Source organism: Phyllobates terribilis, unplaced genomic scaffold (genome assembly GCF_046119375.1).
Source record: "Phyllobates terribilis strain yellow unplaced genomic scaffold, ASM4611937v1 Scaffold_779__1_contigs__length_684578, whole genome shotgun sequence".
NCBI classification, from domain to species: Eukaryota; Metazoa; Chordata; class Amphibia; order Anura; family Dendrobatidae; genus Phyllobates; species Phyllobates terribilis.
The window spans coordinates 119,445-143,405 of record NW_027363539.1 but is presented as its reverse complement, the minus strand read 5'-3'; the positions used below and the strand labels follow the sequence as shown (position 1 = coordinate 143,405).

The 23,961-nt window shown below is 46.8% G+C and overlaps 14 non-coding genes and 2 pseudogenes across 14 annotated transcripts; all 16 read left to right on the top strand.

Annotated features, from left to right (window-relative positions):
* The first annotated feature begins 3,875 nt into the window (after window positions 1-3,875).
* On the top strand, window positions 3,876-4,068 carry LOC141239899 (U2 spliceosomal RNA). Its single transcript, XR_012305246.1, has one exon. It is a non-coding gene; the product is annotated as a U2 spliceosomal RNA (small nuclear RNA).
* Window positions 4,069-5,186: 1,118 nt separating this feature from the next.
* LOC141239557 (U2 spliceosomal RNA) lies at window positions 5,187-5,377 on the top strand. The gene has a single exon (XR_012304914.1). It is a non-coding gene; the product is annotated as a U2 spliceosomal RNA (small nuclear RNA).
* Window positions 5,378-6,492: 1,115 nt separating this feature from the next.
* On the top strand, window positions 6,493-6,683 carry LOC141239555 (U2 spliceosomal RNA). The gene has a single exon (XR_012304913.1). It is a non-coding gene; the product is annotated as a U2 spliceosomal RNA (small nuclear RNA).
* A 1,115-nt stretch (window positions 6,684-7,798) lies between these two features.
* Window positions 7,799-7,989, top strand: LOC141239825 (U2 spliceosomal RNA). Its single transcript, XR_012305174.1, has one exon. It is a non-coding gene; the product is annotated as a U2 spliceosomal RNA (small nuclear RNA).
* Window positions 7,990-9,104: 1,115 nt separating this feature from the next.
* Window positions 9,105-9,295, top strand: LOC141239833 (U2 spliceosomal RNA). Its single transcript, XR_012305181.1, has one exon. It is a non-coding gene; the product is annotated as a U2 spliceosomal RNA (small nuclear RNA).
* Window positions 9,296-10,410: 1,115 nt separating this feature from the next.
* LOC141239554 (U2 spliceosomal RNA) lies at window positions 10,411-10,601 on the top strand. The gene has a single exon (XR_012304912.1). It is a non-coding gene; the product is annotated as a U2 spliceosomal RNA (small nuclear RNA).
* A 1,115-nt stretch (window positions 10,602-11,716) lies between these two features.
* Window positions 11,717-11,907, top strand: LOC141239553 (U2 spliceosomal RNA). The gene has a single exon (XR_012304911.1). It is a non-coding gene; the product is annotated as a U2 spliceosomal RNA (small nuclear RNA).
* A 1,115-nt stretch (window positions 11,908-13,022) lies between these two features.
* LOC141239552 (U2 spliceosomal RNA) lies at window positions 13,023-13,213 on the top strand. Its single transcript, XR_012304910.1, has one exon. It is a non-coding gene; the product is annotated as a U2 spliceosomal RNA (small nuclear RNA).
* A 1,115-nt stretch (window positions 13,214-14,328) lies between these two features.
* On the top strand, window positions 14,329-14,519 carry LOC141239550 (U2 spliceosomal RNA). The gene has a single exon (XR_012304908.1). It is a non-coding gene; the product is annotated as a U2 spliceosomal RNA (small nuclear RNA).
* A 1,115-nt stretch (window positions 14,520-15,634) lies between these two features.
* LOC141239962 (U2 spliceosomal RNA) lies at window positions 15,635-15,726 on the top strand (annotated as a pseudogene).
* Window positions 15,727-16,515: 789 nt separating this feature from the next.
* On the top strand, window positions 16,516-16,694 carry LOC141239904 (U2 spliceosomal RNA; annotated as a pseudogene).
* Window positions 16,695-17,806: 1,112 nt separating this feature from the next.
* Window positions 17,807-17,997, top strand: LOC141239549 (U2 spliceosomal RNA). Its single transcript, XR_012304907.1, has one exon. It is a non-coding gene; the product is annotated as a U2 spliceosomal RNA (small nuclear RNA).
* A 1,115-nt stretch (window positions 17,998-19,112) lies between these two features.
* LOC141239548 (U2 spliceosomal RNA) lies at window positions 19,113-19,303 on the top strand. The gene has a single exon (XR_012304906.1). It is a non-coding gene; the product is annotated as a U2 spliceosomal RNA (small nuclear RNA).
* A 1,115-nt stretch (window positions 19,304-20,418) lies between these two features.
* LOC141239547 (U2 spliceosomal RNA) lies at window positions 20,419-20,609 on the top strand. The gene has a single exon (XR_012304905.1). It is a non-coding gene; the product is annotated as a U2 spliceosomal RNA (small nuclear RNA).
* Window positions 20,610-21,724: 1,115 nt separating this feature from the next.
* Window positions 21,725-21,915, top strand: LOC141239546 (U2 spliceosomal RNA). Its single transcript, XR_012304904.1, has one exon. It is a non-coding gene; the product is annotated as a U2 spliceosomal RNA (small nuclear RNA).
* Window positions 21,916-23,030: 1,115 nt separating this feature from the next.
* On the top strand, window positions 23,031-23,221 carry LOC141239978 (U2 spliceosomal RNA). Its single transcript, XR_012305300.1, has one exon. It is a non-coding gene; the product is annotated as a U2 spliceosomal RNA (small nuclear RNA).
* Window positions 23,222-23,961: the final 740 nt, after the last annotated feature.

Below are 23,961 nucleotides of genomic sequence, written 5' to 3'. Positions count from 1 at the left end.
TGAGCCAGAAGAGATGGAGCACATGGTTGAGACCCTGGTGGCCGAGCCAGAAGAGGAGGAACTGGTGGTCGCCGAGATTGAGGCCGCGCTGCTTGACCAGATGGAGGAAGAGGGCCTGCTGGTGATCCCGTCACCAGCAGTCAACACCGACGAGGGACCACCCGACCGGAGTGGTAACTAAGGTGTATTGCCTGCGCTAACTTTTTCTTTTTTCCCTACATGATGGCTAATATTAACTTATTTTCCATTAATGTCAGGAGCATCAAGGACAAGTTCAGACGTCAGACTATTTATGCCTTCCTTACTTCCCAGTTGTGTGATGTTTATATGTTGCAGGAATGTTCCCTTCCCTCCTCTAGGTCCTTCAAACATCTGGCCAGGGAGTGGTCCCACGGTCCGTCCTACTGGTCCGGTGGGGGTGACTGCAAGTCTGCGGGGGTCGCAATTCTGATCAGGGGGGGCGCATTCACGCTTGAGTCCGTCCAGGAGCTCATCTGCGGCAGGGCTCTTGTTGTAGATGGCAACTGGGCAGGAGAACCTGTCAGGTTCATCAACGTGTATGCGTCCCCACTGAAGAATGAGCGTTTGGAGCTTTTCCAGACCCTGCGGCTTCAGCTTGCCACCACCAGGACCTTAGTGATGGCCGGGGATTTCAACTGCCCCATCGAGGAGGACGGTCGTAGTTCTGGCACATCTGCCAAGTTGGACATCACGTCCAAGCTGCTCATCGAGATGGTAACCGAGGCCTCTCTTCAGGACGTGGTGGGCTCCATGGGGAGTTGCTCCACGAACTATTCGTGGAGCCGACCCGATGGCTCACTCCACTCCAGGATTGACTTTGTGTTCACCTCTCGGGCAGTCAGGCAGAGTAGGCACTCGATGGTCTCCTGCTTCTTCTCCGACCACAGAGCCATTCACTTACAAGGTGTCCTCGGCGACGGTTTTCCGTCCGGCCCCGGCTCCTGGAAGCTGAATTGTGCTCTGCTGGCTCAGGATGAAGTCGTGGAGGAGCTGAGAGCAGCCTACGCAATGTGGCAGTCCTACAAGGGTAGCTTCCAAACAGTCTCTGATTGGTGGGAATATGTTAAACTTGAGTTTCGCTGTTTCTTTCAGGCCAAGGGTCGACAACAGGCGTGTGAGAAGAGGAGGGACTTCAGAGGGCTGCAGCGCGAGCTGCGGTCGCTGCAGGACCTTCTTCACTGCGGCTGGGACGTGAGGGAGGAGCTGGAGGAGACCAAGAAGAGCCTGAAAAGGCACTTTGAGGAGGAGTCCAAGCGAATCATCTTCCGTTCCAAAGTGGAGAATCTGGAGAAGGGTGAGAAATGTAACTCATTCTTTTTCAGGAAACTTCATGCCGGTCACACGCCCCTGAATGAGCTGCGAGACGCGAGCGGAAACATGCGACGTGGTAAGGAGGACGTGATGAGGGTCGTCAGCGACTTCTACAGCGAACTCTACTCCCACAAGACTACCGACCCCGACGCTGCTGATAAGTTCCTGTCAGGTATCACTAACCATCTTGATCCTGCAGGCACGGCAGCCTTGGACAAACCTCTGATGGTGGGCGAATTGCTCTCTGCCGCTAAATCCTTTAGGACCGGCAGGACCCCGGGCAGTGATGGTCTTCCAGCGGAGCTCTATGTAGCGCTGGGAGACCTCATCTGTCCGGACCTGTTGGACCTGTACGAGGAGATGGTGGTGGAGGGTAGAATGCCTCTATCTTTGAGGGAAGGAATGGTCACGATCCTGTACAAGCGGAAGGGAGAGAGGTGCGACCTGAGGAATTGGCGTCCCATCACTCTGCTCAACGTGGACTACAAGATCCTGGCCAAGACGATGGCGACACGACTTAAGACGGTCATCGGACGGATCATCCACCCGGACCAGACCTGCGGCATCCCTGGACGTCGCATCGCAGACAGCCTCGCTCTCGTGCGGGACACGGTCGAGTACATCAAGGTCCGCCGCGCACACGCGGCCCTGGTCTCCTTGGATCAGGAGAAGGCCTTCGACCGGGTTTCCCACGAGTTCATGGGCCGAGCTCTGCACCGGTTAGGTTTGGGTAACATGTTTTGTTCGTATGTCCGTCTGATGTATTTTGATATCCACAGCTCGGTGTTGGTGAACGGCTGGAAGACTGACCCCTTCCCTGTCCTCTCTGGGGTCAGACAAGGCTGCCCTCTATCACCTCTTCTTTTTGTTTGTGTTATAGAACTCTTCGCAGAGGCTATCCGGCAGAATGGAGAGATCAGAGGGATCACCGCACCGGGTCCGGGACGACACGAGGTCAAGTGCTCGCTCTACATGGACGACGTCACCGTCTTCTGCGCTGATCGTGGTTCAGTCGACGCCCTCGTCCAGACGTGTGAGAGGTTCGGCCGGGCTTCAGGGGCCAAAGTCAACTGCAGGAAGTCGGAAGCCATGCTCTTCGGGGATTGGCAGCCGGCCTCCTCCGCCCCCTTCCCCTTCAACATTCAACCGGATTTCCTCAAGGTGCTGGGAGTCTGGTTCGGGAAGGAAGGAGCGGCCCTCAAGTCCTGGCAAGAACGCTTGGCCAAGGTGTAGCAACGGATCGGACTCTGGAGCCTCAGACACCTCACTTGTGAGGGTAAGGCACTCGTCCTGCGTAATGAGGTCCTGCCCGTCTTGCAGTACACGGCGCAGGCCTGGCCCCCACACGTCACTGTGTGCAGGGCCATTACCAGGACAGTGTTTCACTTTGTCTGGGGATCCAAGATGGACAGAGTCAGGCGGGCCGTCATGTACAAGGAGCCTCGCAAGGGTGGGAAGGGCGTTCCAGATATCCCCACCCTCCTGCGATCCTCTTTTGTGTGTGATTGTGTCCGCCGGACTTTGCAAGTCAAGAATTGCTCCGCGGGCAGGTCCATGTCTCGCTTCTTCCTGCTTCCTCTTTGGAGGCGACTCAGCTGGGACAAGTGGGACAGCTCCTTCCCCTACAACTGGACGACGCCATGGTTCTACGGAGACGTCGTTCGATTTGTGGGGGAGCATCAACTGGAGGGACTCAAGCCCGACTTGTGGAAGCCCAAAACTATCCACAAGCTAATCAGAGCCAAGGATGACGTGGAGAACATCACAGGACTTCACCAGGACACGCTGGAGACTGTGTGGACAAATGTGTCGTCTGACAGGCTGACCAACGGGCACAAGGACTTGTCGTGGATGGCGATTCAGGGCGGACTGCCCGTCCGGTCATTCATGCATGCCCGGAACCTGTGCAAGACCCGGTACTGCCCAAGGTGCCCCTTCGTGGAGGAAACATCTTTGCACACTTTTTGGGACTGCGGATTTGCACAGCGCCTATTGACTGCACTTGAGGACGACCTGAGGAACTCTGTCCCCAGGGCGAGCCTATCGCACCATTCTGTGCTTTACGGACTCTTCCCTGGGGTTCATACCGTCGGAGCCATCCAGGAGGCTTGGCGCCTTATGAACTGCTTCAAGGATGCCGTTTGGGTCGCCAGGAACCGGCTCATCTTGAGGAGGGAGAGGATGTCCATCCAGGACTGCCGCAGGCTGATCCACAGCCTGCTCAGAGACTATTCCATCATGGACGGTCCGGAGGACGAGGACGAGGACTAAACCCCTCCTCCCCCTCTCCCCTTATGTGTCTTGTCTTTCAATAAAGCTTCGGGCCTGTGATTTTCCCCTCCCCATCCCCTTTTTCCCAATCCCCATCCCTTATCACGGTTCGTCGTACTGTATTGATTGACATGCTTTTTCTTTCAGATTAAGTGTTTTGTGTAGCATAGGGGTGTGATGTGTCTAGTTAGTGCGTCGTATCCTCATGCTATGTAAATATGATGTAGAATTCTGTGTGTACTGGGCTGCGGCACTGTACACTGTCTGTTAACTTATTTTTTGTGCTAATAAAAGATATATTCAATCAAAAAATCTGTTCTTATCAGTTTAATATCTGATACGTCCCCTATCTGGGGACCATATATTAAATGGATTTTTAGAACAGGGAGATGGAAAAAGAGCTTGCTCTGTCCACTCCACGCATTGACCTGGTATTGCAGTATCTCCAGGACCGGTGCACCCCTTCTTTAATGCAGTTTCTAAAATCAGAAAGAATTGAATTCAATGTTTTTTGTTCATTTTGCTTGTTTGTCGGATTTTGGGATGGACTCTTTGGCTTTGCTTTTCTTCTCCTCATTGGATTTTTCATGTTCAAAGTTGCAGAAGCCAGATTACAAGCTCATTTTGGTTCAACTTCAGCAACTGTGCACTGCATTGCCATGTAATGTGATGCAATGCTATCTTTCTAGCTCTCCCTTTTTACTTCCTTTTGGATAAACAGACATATTAGGCAAGCATTTTGGAGCTTTCACCTAAATAACTACAGGTGGTGAGATAAGCTGCACAATATAATTGACCTTTCAGTATATTGTTGCACACACACCATCTATTTAGCAAATGCCCTTGTTATCAACAGCAGCCTTTTAAACTCACCTGAGCTAACAGGTATGTGCGCTGGTTACTCTGCTGCGCTTAAAATTTCTTTTTTGGTTTGCTACAATGCCTTTTCTGAAACGTTGTCTCCTTCTGCTGGAACACTGACTTCTTTCATTTAATGCCTGCAGACTATAAAAGAGAACCCAACCCAAAAAGTTTGGTTGATTAGTCTGTGGCATTCTGTTAAACTGTTGCTTATGGCGGTCTCTGTGAGCTTCTCAGCGACATTCAGCCAGCCAGGTATCCTGCCTGCAGTAGATGGAATGTGGCAATGGAACGCTGGCTGCGCGTGTCATAATAGGCTCTGAGCCTTTATATACCTGTGCACAGCAGCAGCCACCTTCAGTCTGCTGCTGGACAGCCAGCAGCAGCAGCAGCAGCAGGAGAGGTATGTAATCAGGAGCCCTCCTGCTAAGGGTAGACAGCTGCTCGTTCCACCCCACCCCCCGCCTTAATTGGTTCTCCTCCCTTCCAACGGTGTTGAGGCGGGTGGGAACAGCAGGGGGTGAAGGTGCTGTGTTTAAAGAGGTGGAGTTATGCAGATCTAAAACGCGTGGATTGCAGCAGCAGCAAGCCGAAAAGTGCAGGCATGTAAGGGATCTAGAGGTTGACAACATGTCTTCTTAACGGGAGTCCAGGAGCTCATCTCCACAAATGGACTTTTCAGGATCCTTGGGTGGCTCCGTAGTTTGAAACCAATTCTGGTTATCGCTTCTCGGCCTTTTGGCTAAGATCAAGTGTAGTATCTGTTCTTATCAGTTTAATATCTGATACGTCCCCTATCTGGGGACCATATATTAAATGGATTTTTAGAACAGGGAGATGGAAAAAGAGCTTGCTCTGTCCACTCCACGCATTGACCTGGTATTGCAGTATCTCCAGGACCGGTGCACCCCTTCTTTAATGCAGTTTCTAAAATCAGAAAGAATTGAATTCAATGTTTTTTGTTCATTTTGCTTGTTTGTCGGATTTTGGGATGGACTCTTTGGCTTTGCTTTTCTTCTACTCATTGGATTTTTCATGTTCAAAGTTGCAGAAGCCAGATTACAAGCTCATTTTGGTTCAACTTCAGCAACTGTGCATTGCATTGCCATGTAATGTGATGCAATGCTATCTTTCTAGCTCTCCCTTTTTACTTCCTTTTGGATAAACAGACATATTAGGCAAGCATTTTGGAGCTTTCACCTAAATAACTACAGGTGGTGAGATAAGCTGCACAATATAATTGACCTTTCAGTATATTGTTGCACACACACCATCTATTTAGCAAATGCCCTTGTTATCAACAGCAGCCTTTTAAACTCACCTGAGCTAACAGGTATGTGCGCTGGTTACTCTGCTGCGCTTAAAATTTCTTTTTTGGTTTGCTACAATGCCTTTTCTGAAACGTTGTCTCCTTCTGCTGGAACACTGACTTCTTTAATTTAATGCCTGCAGACTATAAAAGAGAACCCAACCCAAAAAGTTTGGTTGATTAGTCTGTGGCATTCTGTTAAACTGTTGCTTATGGCGGTCTCTGTGAGCTTCTCAGCGACATTCAGCCAGCCAGGTATCCTGCCTGCAGTAGATGGAATGTGGCAATGGAACGCTGGCTGCGCGTGTCATAATAGGCTCTGAGCCTTTATATACCTGTGCACAGCAGCAGCCACCTTCAGTCTGCTGCTGGACAGCCAGCAGCAGCAGCAGCAGGAGAGGTATGTAATCAGGAGCCCTCCTGCTAAGGGTAGACAGCTGCTCGTTCCACCCCACCCCCCGCCTTAATTGGTTCTCCTCCCTTCCAACGGTGTTGAGGCGGGTGGGAACAGCAGGGGGTGAAGGTGCTGTGTTTAAAGAGGTGGAGTTATGCAGATCTAAAATGCGTGGATTGCAGCAGCAGCAAGCCGAAAAGTGCAGGCATGTAAGGGATCTAGAGGTTGACAACATGTCTTCTTAACGGGAGTCCAGGAGCTCATCTCCACAAATGGACTTTTCAGGATCCTTGGGTGGCTCCGTAGTTTGAAACCAATTCTGGTTATCGCTTCTCGGCCTTTTGGCTAAGATCAAGTGTAGTATCTGTTCTTATCAGTTTAATATCTGATACGTCCCCTATCTGGGGACCATATATTAAATGGATTTTTAGAACAGGGAGATGGAAAAAGAGCTTGCTCTGTCCACTCCACGCATTGACCTGGTATTGCAGTATCTCCAGGACCGGTGCACCCCTTCTTTAATGCAGTTTCTAAAATCAGAAAGAATTGAATTCAATGTTTTTTGTTCATTTTGCTTGTTTGTCGGATTTTGGGATGGACTCTTTGGCTTTGCTTTTCTTCTCCTCATTGGATTTTTCATGTTCAAAGTTGCAGAAGCCAGATTACAAGCTCATTTTGGTTCAACTTCAGCAACTGTGCATTGCATTGCCATGTAATGTGATGCAATGCTATCTTTCTAGCTCTCCCTTTTTACTTCCTTTTGGATAAACAGACATATTAGGCAAGCATTTTGGAGCTTTCACCTAAATAACTACAGGTGGTGAGATAAGCTGCACAATATAATTGACCTTTCAGTATATTGTTGCACACACACCATCTATTTAGCAAATGCCCTTGTTATCAACAGCAGCCTTTTAAACTCACCTGAGCTAACAGGTATGTGCGCTGGTTACTCTGCTGCGCTTAAAATTTCTTTTTTGGTTTGCTACAATGCCTTTTCTGAAACGTTGTCTCCTTCTGCTGGAACACTGACTTCTTTAATTTAATGCCTGCAGACTATAAAAGAGAACCCAACCCAAAAAGTTTGGTTGATTAGTCTGTGGCATTCTGTTAAACTGTTGCTTATGGCGGTCTCTGTGAGCTTCTCAGCGACATTCAGCCAGCCAGGTATCCTGCCTGCAGTAGATGGAATGTGGCAATGGAACGCTGGCTGCGCGTGTCATAATAGGCTCTGAGCCTTTATATACCTGTGCACAGCAGCAGCCACCTTCAGTCTGCTGCTGGACAGCCAGCAGCAGCAGCAGCAGGAGAGGTATGTAATCAGGAGCCCTCCTGCTAAGGGTAGACAGCTGCTCGTTCCACCCCACCCCCCGCCTTAATTGGTTCTCCTCCCTTCCAACGGTGTTGAGGCGGGTGGGAACAGCAGGGGGTGAAGGTGCTGTGTTTAAAGAGGTGGAGTTATGCAGATCTAAAACGCGTGGATTGCAGCAGCAGCAAGCCGAAAAGTGCAGGCATGTAAGGGATCTAGAGGTTGACAACATGTCTTCTTAACGGGAGTCCAGGAGCTCATCTCCACAAATGGACTTTTCAGGATCCTTGGGTGGCTCCGTAGTTTGAAACCAATTCTGGTTATTGCTTCTCGGCCTTTTGGCTAAGATCAAGTGTAGTATCTGTTCTTATCAGTTTAATATCTGATACGTCCCCTATCTGGGGACCATATATTAAATGGATTTTTAGAACAGGGAGATGGAAAAAGAGCTTGCTCTGTCCACTCCACGCATTGACCTGGTATTGCAGTATCTCCAGGACCGGTGCACCCCTTCTTTAATGCAGTTTCTAAAATCAGAAAGAATTGAATTCAATGTTTTTTGTTCATTTTGCTTGTTTGTCGGATTTTGGGATGGACTCTTTGGCTTTGCTTTTCTTCTCCTCATTGGATTTTTCATGTTCAAAGTTGCAGAAGCCAGATTACAAGCTCATTTTGGTTCAACTTCAGCAACTGTGCATTGCATTGCCATGTAATGTGATGCAATGCTATCTTTCTAGCTCTCCCTTTTTACTTCCTTTTGGATAAACAGACATATTAGGCAAGCATTTTGGAGCTTTCACCTAAATAACTACAGGTGGTGAGATAAGCTGCACAATATAATTGACCTTTCAGTATATTGTTGCACACACACCATCTATTTAGCAAATGCCCTTGTTATCAACAGCAGCCTTTTAAACTCACCTGAGCTAACAGGTATGTGCGCTGGTTACTCTGCTGCGCTTAAAATTTCTTTTTTGGTTTGCTACAATGCCTTTTCTGAAACGTTGTCTCCTTCTGCTGGAACACTGACTTCTTTCATTTAATGCCTGCAGACTATAAAAGAGAACCCAACCCAAAAAGTTTGGTTGATTAGTCTGTGGCATTCTGTTAAACTGTTGCTTATGGCGGTCTCTGTGAGCTTCTCAGCGACATTCAGCCAGCCAGGTATCCTGCCTGCAGTAGATGGAATGTGGCAATGGAACGCTGGCTGCGCGTGTCATAATAGGCTCTGAGCCTTTATATACCTGTGCACAGCAGCAGCCACCTTCAGTCTGCTGCTGGACAGCCAGCAGCAGCAGCAGCAGGAGAGGTATGTAATCAGGAGCCCTCCTGCTAAGGGTAGACAGCTGCTCGTTCCACCCCACCCCCCGCCTTAATTGGTTCTCCTCCCTTCCAACGGTGTTGAGGCGGGTGGGAACAGCAGGGGGTGAAGGTGCTGTGTTTAAAGAGGTGGAGTTATGCAGATCTAAAACGCGTGGATTGCAGCAGCAGCAAGCCGAAAAGTGCAGGCATGTAAGGGATCTAGAGGTTGACAACATGTCTTCTTAACGGGAGTCCAGGAGCTCATCTCCACAAATGGACTTTTCAGGATCCTTGGGTGGCTCCGTAGTTTGAAACCAATTCTGGTTATCGCTTCTCGGCCTTTTGGCTAAGATCAAGTGTAGTATCTGTTCTTATCAGTTTAATATCTGATACGTCCCCTATCTGGGGACCATAAATTAAATGGATTTTTAGAACAGGGAGATGGAAAAAGAGCTTGCTCTGTCCACTCCACGCATTGACCTGGTATTGCAGTATCTCCAGGACCGGTGCACCCCTTCTTTAATGCAGTTTCTAAAATCAGAAAGAATTGAATTCAATGTTTTTTGTTCATTTTGCTTGTTTGTCGGATTTTGGGATGGACTCTTTGGCTTTGCTTTTCTTCTCCTCATTGGATTTTTCATGTTCAAAGTTGCAGAAGCCAGATTACAAGCTCATTTTGGTTCAACTTCAGCAACTGTGCATTGCATTGCCATGTAATGTGATGCAATGCTATCTTTCTAGCTCTCCCTTTTTACTTCCTTTTGGATAAACAGACATATTAGGCAAGCATTTTGGAGCTTTCACCTAAATAACTACAGGTGGTGAGATAAGCTGCACAATATAATTGACCTTTCAGTATATTGTTGCACACACACCATCTATTTAGCAAATGCCCTTGTTATCAACAGCAGCCTTTTAAACTCACCTGAGCTAACAGGTATGTGCGCTGGTTACTCTTCTGCGCTTAAAATTTCTTTTTTGGTTTGCTACAATGCCTTTTCTGAAACGTTGTCTCCTTCTGCTGGAACACTGACTTCTTTCATTTAATGCCTGCAGACTATAAAAGAGAACCCAACCCAAAAAGTTTGGTTGATTAGTCTGTGGCATTCTGTTAAACTGTTGCTTATGGCGGTCTCTGTGAGCTTCTCAGCGACATTCAGCCAGCCAGGTATCCTGCCTGCAGTAGATGGAATGTGGCAATGGAACGCTGGCTGCGCGTGTCATAATAGGCTCTGAGCCTTTATATACCTGTGCACAGCAGCAGCCACCTTCAGTCTGCTGCTGGACAGCCAGCAGCAGCAGCAGCAGGAGAGGTATGTAATCAGGAGCCCTCCTGCTAAGGGTAGACAGCTGCTCGTTCCACCCCACCCCCCGCCTTAATTGGTTCTCCTCCCTTCCAACGGTGTTGAGGCGGGTGGGAACAGCAGGGGGTGAAGGTGCTGTGTTTAAAGAGGTGGAGTTATGCAGATCTAAAACGCGTGGATTGCAGCAGCAGCAAGCCGAAAAGTGCAGGCATGTAAGGGATCTAGAGGTTGACAACATGTCTTCTTAACGGGAGTCCAGGAGCTCATCTCCACAAATGGACTTTTCAGGATCCTTGGGTGGCTCCGTAGTTTGAAACCAATTCTGGTTATCGCTTCTCGGCCTTTTGGCTAAGATCAAGTGTAGTATCTGTTCTTATCAGTTTAATATCTGATACGTCCCCTATCTGGGGACCATATATTAAATGGATTTTTAGAACAGGGAGATGGAAAAAGAGCTTGCTCTGTCCACTCCACGCATTGACCTGGTATTGCAGTATCTCCAGGACCGGTGCACCCCTTCTTTAATGCAGTTTCTAAAATCAGAAAGAATTGAATGCAATGTTTTTCGTTCATTTTGCTTGTTTGTCGGATTTTGGGATGGACTCTTTGGCTTTGCTTTTCTTCTCCTCATTGGATTTTTCATGTTCAAAGTTGCAGAAGCCAGATTACAAGCTCATTTTGGTTCAACTTCAGCAACTGTGCATTGCATTGCCATGTAATGTGATGCAATGCTATCTTTCTAGCTCTCCCTTTTTACTTCCTTTTGGATAAACAGACATATTAGGCAAGCATTTTGGAGCTTTCACCTAAATAACTACAGGTGGTGAGATAAGCTGCACAATATAATTGACCTTTCAGTATATTGTTGCACACACACCATCTATGTAGCAAATGCCCTTGTTATCAACAGCAGCCTTTTAAACTCACCTGAGCTAACAGGTATGTGCGCTGGTTACTCTGCTGCGCTTAAAATTTCTTTTTTGGTTTGCTACAATGCCTTTTCTGAAACGTTGTCTCCTTCTGCTGGAACACTGACTTCTTTCATTTAATGCCTGCAGACTATAAAAGAGAACCCAACCCAAAAAGTTTGGTTGATTAGTCTGTGGCATTCTGTTAAACTGTTGCTTATGGCGGTCTCTGTGAGCTTCTCAGCGACATTCAGCCAGCCAGGTATCCTGCCTGCAGTAGATGGAATGTGGCAATGGAACGCTGGCTGCGCGTGTCATAATAGGCTCTGAGCCTTTATATACCTGTGCACAGCAGCAGCCACCTTCAGTCTGCTGCTGGACAGCCAGCAGCAGCAGCAGCAGGAGAGGTATGTAATCAGGAGCCCTCCTGCTAAGGGTAGACAGCTGCTCGTTCCACCCCACCCCCCGCCTTAATTGGTTCTCCTCCCTTCCAACGGTGTTGAGGCGGGTGGGAACAGCAGGGGGTGAAGGTGCTGTGTTTAAAGAGGTGGAGTTATGCAGATCTAAAACGCGTGGATTGCAGCAGCAGCAAGCCGAAAAGTGCAGGCATGTAAGGGATCTAGAGGTTGACAACATGTCTTCTTAACGGGAGTCCAGGAGCTCATCTCCACAAATGGACTTTTCAGGATCCTTGGGTGGCTCCGTAGTTTGAAACCAATTCTGGTTATCGCTTCTCGGCCTTTTGGCTAAGATCAAGTGTAGTATCTGTTCTTATCAGTTTAATATCTGATACGTCCCCTATCTGGGGACCATATATTAAATGGATTTTTAGAACAGGGAGATGGAAAAAGAGCTTGCTCTGTCCACTCCACGCATTGACCTGGTATTGCAGTATCTCCAGGACCGGTGCACCCCTTCTTTAATGCAGTTTCTAAAATCAGAAAGAATTGAATTCAATGTTTTTCGTTCATTTTGCTTGTTTGTCGGATTTTGGGATGGACTCTTTGGCTTTGCTTTTCTTCTCCTCATTGGATTTTTCATGTTCAAAGTTGCAGAAGCCAGATTACAAGCTCATTTTGGTTCAACTTCAGCAACTGTGCATTGCATTGCCATGTAATGTGATGCAATGCTATCTTTCTAGCTCTCCCTTTTTACTTCCTTTTGGATAAACAGACATATTAGGCAAGCATTTTGGAGCTTTCACCTAAATAACTACAGGTGGTGAGATAAGCTGCACAATATAATTGACCTTTCAGTATATTGTTGCACACACACCATCTATGTAGCAAATGCCCTTGTTATCAACAGCAGCCTTTTAAACTCACCTGAGCTAACAGGTATGTGCGCTGGTTACTCTGCTGCGCTTAAAATTTCTTTTTTGGTTTGCTACAATGCCTTTTCTGAAACGTTGTCTCCTTCTGCTGGAACACTGACTTCTTTCATTTAATGCCTGCAGACTATAAAAGAGAACCCAACCCAAAAAGTTTGGTTGATTAGTCTGTGGCATTCTGTTAAACTGTTGCTTATGGCGGTCTCTGTGAGCTTCTCAGCGACATTCAGCCAGCCAGGTATCCTGCCTGCAGTAGATGGAATGTGGCAATGGAACGCTGGCTGCGCGTGTCATAATAGGCTCTGAGCCTTTATATACCTGTGCACAGCAGCAGCCACCTTCAGTCTGCTGCTGGACAGCCAGCAGCAGCAGCAGCAGGAGAGGTATGTAATCAGGAGCCCTCCTGCTAAGGGTAGACAGCTGCTCGTTCCACCCCACCCCCCGCCTTAATTGGTTCTCCTCCCTTCCAACGGTGTTGAGGCGGGTGGGAACAGCAGGGGGTGAAGGTGCTGTGTTTAAAGAGGTGGAGTTATGCAGATCTAAAACGCGTGGATTGCAGCAGCAGCAAGCCGAAAAGTGCAGGCATGTAAGGGATCTAGAGGTTGACAACATGTCTTCTTAACGGGAGTCCAGGAGCTCATCTCCACAAATGGACTTTTCAGGATCCTTGGGTGGCTCCGTAGTTTGAAACCAATTCTGGTTATCGCTTCTCGGCCTTTTGGCTAAGATCAAGTGTAGTATCTGTTCTTATCAGTTTAATATCTGATACGTCCCCTATCTGGGGACCATATATTAAATGGATTTTTAGAACAGGGAGATGGAAAAAGAGCTTGCTCTGTCCACTCCACGCATTGACCTGGTATTGCAGTATCTCCAGGACCGGTGCACCCCTTCTTTAATGCAGTTTCTAAAATCAGAAAGAATTGAATTCAATGTTTTTTGTTCATTTTGCTTGTTTGTCGGATTTTGGGATGGACTCTTTGGCTTTGCTTTTCTTCTCCTCATTGGATTTTTCATGTTCAAAGTTGCAGAAGCCAGATTACAAGCTCATTTTGGTTCAACTTCAGCAACTGTGCATTGCATTGCCATGTAATGTGATGCAATGCTATCTTTCTAGCTCTCCCTTTTTACTTCCTTTTGGATAAACAGACATATTAGGCAAGCATTTTGGAGCTTTCACCTAAATAACTACAGGTGGTGAGATAAGCTGCACAATATAATTGACCTTTCAGTATATTGTTGCACACACACCATCTATTTAGCAAATGCCCTTGTTATCAACAGCAGCCTTTTAAACTCACCTGAGCTAACAGGTATGTGCGCTGGTTACTCTGCTGCGCTTAAAATTTCTTTTTTGGTTTGCTACAATGCCTTTTCTGAAACGTTGTCTCCTTCTGCTGGAACACTGACTTCTTTCATTTAATGCCTGCAGACTATAAAAGAGAACCCAACCCAAAAAGTTTGGTTGATTAGTCTGTGGCATTCTGTTAAACTGTTGCTTATGGCGGTCTCTGTGAGCTTCTCAGCGACATTCAGCCAGCCAGGTATCCTGCCTGCAGTAGATGGAATGTGGCAATGGAACGCTGGCTGCGCGTGTCATAATAGGCTCTGAGCCTTTATATACCTGTGCACAGCAGCAGCCACCTTCAGTCTGCTGCTGGACAGCCAGCAGCAGCAGCAGCAGGAGAGGTATGTAATCAGGAGCCCTCCTGCTAAGGGTAGACAGCTGCTCGTTCCACCCCACCCCCCGCCTTAATTGGTTCTCCTCCCTTCCAACGGTGTTGAGGCGGGTGGGAACAGCAGGGGGTGAAGGTGCTGTGTTTAAAGAGGTGGAGTTATGCAGATCTAAAACGCGTGGATTGCAGCAGCAGCAAGCCGAAAAGTGCAGGCATGTAAGGGATCTAGAGGTTGACAATATGTCTTCTTAACGGGAGTCCAGGAGCTCATCTCCACAAATGGACTTTTCAGGATCCTTGGGTGGCTCCGTAGTTTGAAACCAATTCTGGTTATCGCTTCTCGGCCTTTTGGCTAAGATCAAGTGTAGTATCTGTTCTTATCAGTTTAATATCTGATACGTCCCCTATCTGGGGACCATATATTAAATGGATTTTTAGAACAGGGAGATGGAAAAAGAGCTTGCTCTGTCCACTCCACGCATTGACCTGGTATTGCAGTATCTCCAGGACCGGTGCACCCCTTCTTTAATGCAGTTTCTAAAATCAGAAAGAATTGAATTCAATGTTTTTTGTTCATTTTGCTTGTTTGTCGGATTTTGGGATGGACTCTTTGGCTTTGCTTTTCTTCTCCTCATTGGATTTTTCATGTTCAAAGTTGCAGAAGCCAGATTACAAGCTCATTTTGGTTCAACTTCAGCAACTGTGCATTGCATTGCCATGAAATGTGATGCAATGCTATCTTTCTAGCTCTCCCTTTTTACTTCCTTTTGGATAAACAGACATATTAGGCAAGCATTTTGGAGCTTTCACCTAAATAACTACAGGTGGTGAGATAAGCTGCACAATATAATTGACCTTTCAGTATATTGTTGCACACACACCATCTATTTAGCAAATGCCCTTGTTATCAACAGCAGCCTTTTAAACTCACCTGAGCTAACAGGTATGTGCGCTGGTTACTCTGCTGCGCTTAAAATTTCTTTTTTGGTTTGCTACAATGCCTTTTCTGAAACGTTGTCTCCTTCTGCTGGAACACTGACTTCTTTCATTTAATGCCTGCAGACTATAAAAGAGAACCCAACCCAAAAAGTTTGGTTGATTAGTCTGTGGCATTCTGTTAAACTGTTGCTTATGGCGGTCTCTGTGAGCTTCTCAGCGACATTCAGCCAGCCAGGTATCCTGCCTGCAGTAGATGGAATGTGGCAATGGAACGCTGGCTGCGCGTGTCATAATAGGCTCTGAGCCTTTATATACCTGTGCACAGCAGCAGCCACCTTCAGTCTGCTGCTGGACAGCCAGCAGCAGCAGCAGCAGGAGAGGTATGTAATCAGGAGCCCTCCTGCTAAGGGTAGACAGCTGCTCGTTCCACCCCACCCCCCGCCTTAATTGGTTCTCCTCCCTTCCAACGGTGTTGAGGCGGGTGGGAACAGCAGGGGGTGAAGGTGCTGTGTTTAAAGAGGTGGAGTTATGCAGATCTAAAACGCGTGGATTGCAGCAGCAGCAAGCCGAAAAGTGCAGGCATGTAAGGGATCTAGAGGTTGACAACATGTCTTCTTAACGGGAGTCCAGGAGCTCATCTCCACAAATGGACTTTTCAGGATCCTTGGGTGGCTCCGTAGTTTGAAACCAATTCTGGTTATCGCTTCTCGGCCTTTTGGCTAAGATCAAGTGTAGTATCTTTCGAAAAGGCGGTTTTGGATGTTGGCCGCCCTAGTAGATTGATACATTATGCACACTGGAGTTTAGGCGCTTGTTAGTACGCCAGGTGGCTAATATAGTCATCTGGTGGAAAGCATGGCCCCCCAGGATCGACGCCATTGGGCCGGGGAAGATCGAAAGCCCGAAGTGTGAAGTGCCCCAGGAGTGGTGACCCTGGGGTGCCTTGACTCACTGGGATTGGGAACTCCACTTGAGTTTATGGCACATTTGCACAAGCACTTCAAATTTTCTTTCTTCGCACACACCCTTATTCCGGGCCTTCTGGCCTTAGGATGGGGAATTTTTCAATTCCCGGTCGAAGGTCCGGGCAGTATTATACTGTGAAACCTTCACTATTTATTTAATTTCTTTGTCACTGTGTGTCCACTTATTCACGTGTGTCACGTCCTACTAGGATTTTGTCGGGATGCGGTTCCCTTACGGGTTCCTCTCTTGGCAGGTCTAGGGGCGGAGTGTGTGGCCATCAGGTTCCGCTCCCCCCTGAACCCCCCTGGCTCTCCTCTTTCGGGAGGAGAGCGTTGTTGGCTCCCCTCTTTCGGGAGGGGAGCACAGTCTTTGGCTCCCAGTGCCTTGCTCGGGTGAGAACTCGGGCAGGTGCTGGGGGTAAGATTGGGTCGCCTCTGACTTCGGTTGGAGGTGGCTTTTTGTCCCGGTTCCTCGCTGTGGCCTTTTGGCTCGGAGGGACGGGGAATGGTTTGGGGGACCCTTCTCCTTTGGGAGAGGGTTTCAAGAAGACCAGCATCCTAGTGCACTTTTTTTGTGGCACTTGTCACTTTTTTAAGCGCACTCGGGTTTTGTACACGAATTCGGGCTTTCGATAAAAAAATCTGTTCTTATCAGTTTAATATCTGATACGTCCCCTATCTGGGGACCATATATTAAATGGATTTTTAGAACAGGGAGATGGAAAAAGAGCTTGCTCTGTCCACTCCACGCATTGACCTGGTATTGCAGTATCTCCAGGACCGGTGCACCCCTTCTTTAATGCAGTTTCTAAAATCAGAAAGAATTGAATTCAATGTTTTTTGTTCATTTTGCTTGTTTGTCGGATTTTGGGATGGACTCTTTGGCTTTGCTTTTCTTCTCCTCATTGGATTTTTCATGTTCAAAGTTGCAGAAGCCAGATTACAAGCTCATTTTGGTTCAACTTCAGCAACTGTGCATTGCATTGCCATGTAATGTGATGCAATGCTATCTTTCTAGCTCTCCCTTTTTACTTCCTTTTGGATAAACAGACATATTAGGCAAGCATTTTGGAGCTTTCACCTAAATAACTACAGGTGGTGAGATAAGCTGCACAATATAATTGACCTTTCAGTATATTGTTGCACACACACCATCTATTTAGCAAATGCCCTTGTTATCAACAGCAGCCTTTTAAACTCACCTGAGCTAACAGGTATGTGCGCTGGTTACTCTGCTGCGCTTAAAATTTCTTTTTTGGTTTGCTACAATGCCTTTTCTGAAACGTTGTCTCCTTCTGCTGGAACACTGACTTCTTTCATTTAATGCCTGCAGACTATAAAAGAGAACCCAACCCAAAAAGTTTGGTTGATTAGTCTGTGGCATTCTGTTAAACTGTTGCTTATGGCGGTCTCTGTGAGCTTCTCAGCGACATTCAGCCAGCCAGGTATCCTGCCTGCAGTAGATGGAATGTGGCAATGGAACGCTGGCTGCGCGTGTCATAATAGGCTCTGAGCCTTTATATACCTGTGCACAGCAGCAGCCACTTTCAGTCTGCTGCTGGACAGCCAGCAGCAGCAGCAGGAGAGGTATGTAATCAGGAGCCCTCCTGCTAAGGGTAGACAGCTGCTCGTTCCACCCCACCCCCCGCCTTAATTGGTTCTCCTCCCTTCCAACGGTGTTGAGGCGGGTGGGAACAGCAGGGGGTGAAGGTGCTGTGTTTAAAGAGGTGGAGTTATGCAGATCTAAAACGCGTGGATTGCAGCAGCAGCAAGCCGAAAAGTGCAGGCATGTAAGGGATCTAGAGGTTGACAACATGTCTTCTTAACGGGAGTCCAGGAGCTCATCTCCACAAATGGACTTTTCAGGATCCTTGGGTGGCTCCGTAGTTTGAAACCAATTCTGGTTATCGCTTCTCGGCCTTTTGGCTAAGATCAAGTGTAGTATCTGTTCTTATCAGTTTAATATCTGATACGTCCCCTATCTGGGGACCATATATTAAATGGATTTTTAGAACAGGGAGATGGAAAAAGAGCTTGCTCTGTCCACTCCACGCATTGACCTGGTATTGCAGTATCTCCAGGACCGGTGCACCCCTTCTTTAATGCAGTTTCTAAAATCAGAAAGAATTGAATTCAATGTTTTTTGTTCATTTTGCTTGTTTGTCGGATTTTGGGATGGACTCTTTGGCTTTGCTTTTCTTCTCCTCATTGGATTTTTCATGTTCAAAGTTGCAGAAGCCAGATTACAAGCTCATTTTGGTTCAACTTCAGCAACTGTGCATTGCATTGCCATGTAATGTGATGCAATGCTATCTTTCTAGCTCTCCCTTTTTACTTCCTTTTGGATAAACAGACATATTAGGCAAGCATTTTGGAGCTTTCACCTAAATAACTACAGGTGGTGAGATAAGCTGCACAATATAATTGACCTTTCAGTATATTGTTGCACACACACCATCTATTTAGCAAATGCCCTTGTTATCAACAGCAGCCTTTTAAACTCACCTGAGCTAACAGGTATGTGCGCTGGTTACTCTGCTGCGCTTAAAATTTCTTTTTTGGTTTGCTACAATGCCTTTTCTGAAACGTTGTCTCCTTCTGCTGGAACACTGACTTCTTTCATTTAATGCCTGCAGACTATAAAAGAGAACCCAACCCAAAAAGTTTGGTTGATTAGTCTGTGGCATTCTGTTAAACTGTTGCTTATGGCGGTCTCTGTGAGCTTCTCAGCGACATTCAGCCAGCCAGGTATCCTGCCTGCAGTAGATGGAATGTGGCAATGGAACGCTGGCTGCGCGTGTCATAATAGGCTCTGAGCCTTTATATACCTGTGCACAGCAGCAGCCACCTTCAGTCTGCTGCTGGACAGCCAGCAGCAGCAGCAGCAGGAGAGGTATGTAATCAGGAGCCCTCCTGCTAAGGGTAGACAGCTGCTCGTTCCACCCCACCCCCCGCCTTAATTGGTTCTCCTCCCTTCCAACGGTGTTGAGGCGGGTGGGAACAGCAGGGGGTGAAGGTGCTGTGTTTAAAGAGGTGGAGTTATGCAGATCTAAAACGCGTGGATTGCAGCAGCAGCAAGCCGAAAAGTGCAGGCATGTAAGGGATCTAGAGGTTGACAACATGTCTTCTTAACGGGAGTCCAGGAGCTCATCTCCACAAATGGACTTTTCAGGATCCTTGGGTGGCTCCGTAGTTTGAAACCAATTCTGGTTATCGCTTCTCGGCCTTTTGGCTAAGATCAAGTGTAGTATCTGTTCTTATCAGTTTAATATCTGATACGTCCCCTATCTGGGGACCATATATTAAATGGATTTTTAGAACAGGGAGATGGAAAAAGAGCTTGCTCTGTCCACTCCACGCATTGACCTGGTATTGCAGTATCTCCAGGACCGGTGCACCCCTTCTTTAATGCAGTTTCTAAAATCAGAAAGAATTGAATTCAATGTTTTTTGTTCATTTTGCTTGTTTGTCGGATTTTGGGATGGTCTCTTTGGCTTTGCTTTTCTTCTCCTCATTGGATTTTTCATGTTCAAAGTTGCAGAAGCCAGATTACAAGCTCATTTTGGTTCAACTTCAGCAACTGTGCATTGCATTGCCATGTAATGTGATGCAATGCTATCTTTCTAGCTCTCCCTTTTTACTTCCTTTTGGATAAACAGACATATTAGGCAAGCATTTTGGAGCTTTCACCTAAATAACTACAGGTGGTGAGATAAGCTGCACAATATAATTGACCTTTCAGTATATTGTTGCACACACACCATCTATTTAGCAAATGCCCTTGTTATCAACAGCAGCCTTTTAAACTCACCTGAGCTAACAGGTATGTGCGCTGGTTACTCTGCTGCGCTTAAAATTTCTTTTTTGGTTTGCTACAATGCCTTTTCTGAAACGTTGTCTCCTTCTGCTGGAACACTGACTTCTTTCATTTAATGCCTGCAGACTATAAAAGAGAACCCAACCCAAAAAGTTTGGTTGATTAGTCTGTGGCATTCTGTTAAACTGTTGCTTATGGCGGTCTCTGTGAGCTTCTCAGCGACATTCAGCCAGCCAGGTATCCTGCCTGCAGTAGATGGAATGTGGCAATGGAACGCTGGCTGCGCGTGTCATAATAGGCTCTGAGCCTTTATATACCTGTGCACAGCAGCAGCCACCTTCAGTCTGCTGCTGGACAGCCAGCAGCAGCAGCAGCAGGAGAGGTATGTAATCAGGAGCCCTCCTGCTAAGATTAGACAGCTGCTCGTTCCACCCCACCCCCCGCCTTAATTGGTTCTCCTCCCTTCCAACGGTGTTGAGGCGGGTGGGAACAGCAGGGGGTGAAGGTGCTGTGTTTAAAGAGGTGGAGTTATGCAGATCTAAAACGCGTGGATTGCAGCAGCAGCAAGCCGAAAAGTGCAGGCATGTAAGGGATCTAGAGGTTGACAACATGTCTTCTTAACGGGAGTCCAGGAGCTCATCTCCACAAATGGACTTTTCAGGATCCTTGGGTGGCTCCGTAGTTTGAAACCAATTCTGGTTATCGCTTCTCGGCCTTTTGGCTAAGATCAAGTGTAGTATCTGTTCTTATCAGTTTAATATCTGATACGTCCCCTATCTGGGGACCATATATTAAATGGATTTTTAGAACAGGGAGATGGAAAAAGAGCTTGCTCTGTCCACTCCACGCATTGACCTGGTATTGCAGTATCTCCAGGACCGGTGCACCCCTTCTTTAATGCAGTTTCTAAAATCAGAAAGAATTGAATTCAATGTTTTTTGTTCATTTTGCTTGTTTGTCGGATTTTGGGATGGACTCTTTGGCTTTGCTTTTCTTCTCCTTATTGGATTTTTCATGTTCAAAGTTGCAGAAGCCAGATTACAAGCTCATTTTGGTTCAACTTCAGCAACTGTGCATTGCATTGCCATGTAATGTGATGCAATGCTATCTTTCTAGCTCTCCCTTTTTACTTCCTTTTGGATAAACAGACATATTAGGCAAGCATTTTGGAGCTTTCACCTAAATAACTACAGGTGGTGAGATAAGCTGCACAATATAATTGACCTTTCAGTATATTGTTGCACACACACCATCTATTTAGCAAATGCCCTTGTTATCAACAGCAGCCTTTTAAACTCACCTGAGCTAACAGGTATGTGCGCTGGTTACTCTGCTGCGCTTAAAATTTCTTTTTTGGTTTGCTACAATGCCTTTTCTGAAACGTTGTCTCCTTCTGCTGGAACACTGACTTCTTTCATTTAATGCCTGCAGACTATAAAAGAGAACCCAACCCAAAAAGTTTGGTTGATTAGTCTGTGGCATTCTGTTAAACTGTTGCTTATGGCGGTCTCTGTGAGCTTCTCAGCGACATTCAGCCAGCCAGGTATCCTGCCTGCAGTAGATGGAATGTGGCAATGGAACGCTGGCTGCGCGTGTCATAATAGGCTCTGAGCCTTTATATACCTGTGCACAGCAGCAGCCACCTTCAGTCTGCTGCTGGACAGCCAGCAGCAGCAGCAGCAGGAGAGGTATGTAATCAGGAGCCCTCCTGCTAAGGGTAGACAGCTGCTCGTTCCACCCCACCCCCCGCCTTAATTGGTTCTCCTCCCTTCCAACGGTGTTGAGGCGGGTGGGAACAGCAGGGGGTGAAGGTGCTGTGTTTAAAGAGGTGGAGTTATGCAGATCTAAAACGCGTGGATTGCAGCAGCAGCAAGCCGAAAAGTGCAGGCATGTAAGGGATCTAGAGGTTGACAACATGTCTTCTTAACGGGAGTCCAGGAGCTCATCTCCACAAATGGACTTTTCAGGATCCTTGGGTGGCTCCGTAGTTTGAAACCAATTCTGGTTATCGCTTCTCGGCCTTTTGGCTAAGATCAAGTGTAGTATCTGTTCTTATCAGTTTAATATCTGATACGTCCCCTATCTGGGGACCATATATTAAATGGATTTTTAGAACAGGGAGATGGAAAAAGAGCTTGCTCTGTCCACTCCACGCATTGACCTGGTATTGCAGTATCTCCAGGACCGGTGCACCCCTTCTTTAATGCAGTTTCTAAAATCAGAAAGAATTGAATTCAATGTTTTTTGTTCATTTTGCTTGTTTGTCGGATTTTGGGATGGACTCTTTGGCTTTGCTTTTCTTCTCCTCATTGGATTTTTCATGTTCAAAGTTGCAGAAGCCAGATTACAAGCTCATTTTGGTTCAACTTCAGCAACTGTGCATTGCATTGCCATGTAATGTGATGCAATGCTATCTTTCTAGCTCTCCCTTTTTACTTCCTTTTGGATAAACAGACATATTAGGCAAGCATTTTGGAGCTTTCACCTAAATAACTACAGGTGGTGAGATAAGCTGCACAATATAATTGACCTTTCAGTATATTGTTGCACACACACCATCTATTTAGCAAATGCCCTTGTTATCAACAGCAGCCTTTTAAACTCACCTGAGCTAACAGGTATGTGCGCTGGTTACTCTGCTGCGCTTAAAATTTCTTTTTTGGTTTGCTACAATGCCTTTTCTGAAACGTTGTCTCCTTCTGCTGGAACACTGACTTCTTTCATTTAATGCCTGCAGACTATAAAAGAGAACCCAACCCAAAAAGTTTGGTTGATTAGTCTGTGGCATTCTGTTAAACTGTTGCTTATGGCGGTCTCTGTGAGCTTCTCAGCGACATTCAGCCAGCCAGGTATCCTGCCTGCAGTAGATGGAATGTGGCAATGGAACGCTGGCTGCGCGTGTCATAATAGGCTCTGAGCCTTTATATACCTGTGCACAGCAGCAGCCACCTTCAGTCTGCTGCTGGACAGCCAGCAGCAGCAGCAGCAGGAGAGGTATGTAATCAGGAGCCCTCCTGCTAAGGGTAGACAGCTGCTCGTTCCACCCCACCCCCCGCCTTAATTGGTTCTCCTCCCTTCCAACGGTGTTGAGGCGGGTGGGAACAGCAGGGGGTGAAGGTGCTGTGTTTAAAGAGGTGGAGTTATGCAGATCTAAAACGCGTGGATTGCAGCAGCAGCAAGCCGAAAAGTGCAGGCATGTAAGGGATCTAGAGGTTGACAACATGTCTTCTTAACGGGAGTCCAGGAGCTCATCTCCACAAATGGACTTTTCAGGATCCTTGGGTGGCTCCGTAGTTTGAAACCAATTCTGGTTATCGCTTCTCGGCCTTTTGGCTAAGATCAAGTGTAGTATCTGTTCTTATCAGTTTAATATCTGATACGTCCCCTATCTGGGGACCATATATTAAATGGATTTTTAGAACAGGGAGATGGAAAAAGAGCTTGCTCTGTCCACTCCACGCATTGACCTGGTATTGCAGTATCTCCAGGACCGGTGCACCCCTTCTTTAATGCAGTTTCTAAAATCAGAAAGAATTGAATTCAATGTTTTTTGTTCATTTTGCTTGTTTGTCGGATTTTGGGATGGACTCTTTGGCTTTGCTTTTCTTCTCCTCATTGGATTTTTCATGTTCAAAGTTGCAGAAGCCAGATTACAAGCTCATTTTGGTTCAACTTCAGCAACTGTGCATTGCATTGCCATGTAATGTGATGCAATGCTATCTTTCTAGCTCTCCCTTTTTACTTCCTTTTGGATAAACAGACATATTAGGCAAGCATTTTGGAGCTTTCACCTAAATAACTACAGGTGGTGAGATAAGCTGCACAATATAATTGACCTTTCAGTATATTGTTGCACACACACCATCTATTTAGCAAATGCCCTTGTTATCAACAGCAGCCTTTTAAACTCACCTGAGCTAACAGGTATGTGCGCTGGTTACTCTGCTGCGCTTAAAATTTCTTTTTTGGTTTGCTACAATGCCTTTTCTGAAACGTTGTCTCCTTCTGCTGGAACACTGACTTCTTTCATTTAATGCCTGCAGACTATAAAAGAGAACCCAACCCAAAAAGTTTGGTTGATTAGTCTGTGGCATTCTGTTAAACTGTTGCTTATGGCGGTCTCTGTGAGCTTCTCAGCGACATTCAGCCAGCCAGGTATCCTGCCTGCAGTAGATGGAATGTGGCAATGGAACGCTGGCTGCGCGTGTCATAATAGGCTCTGAGCCTTTATATACCTGTGCACA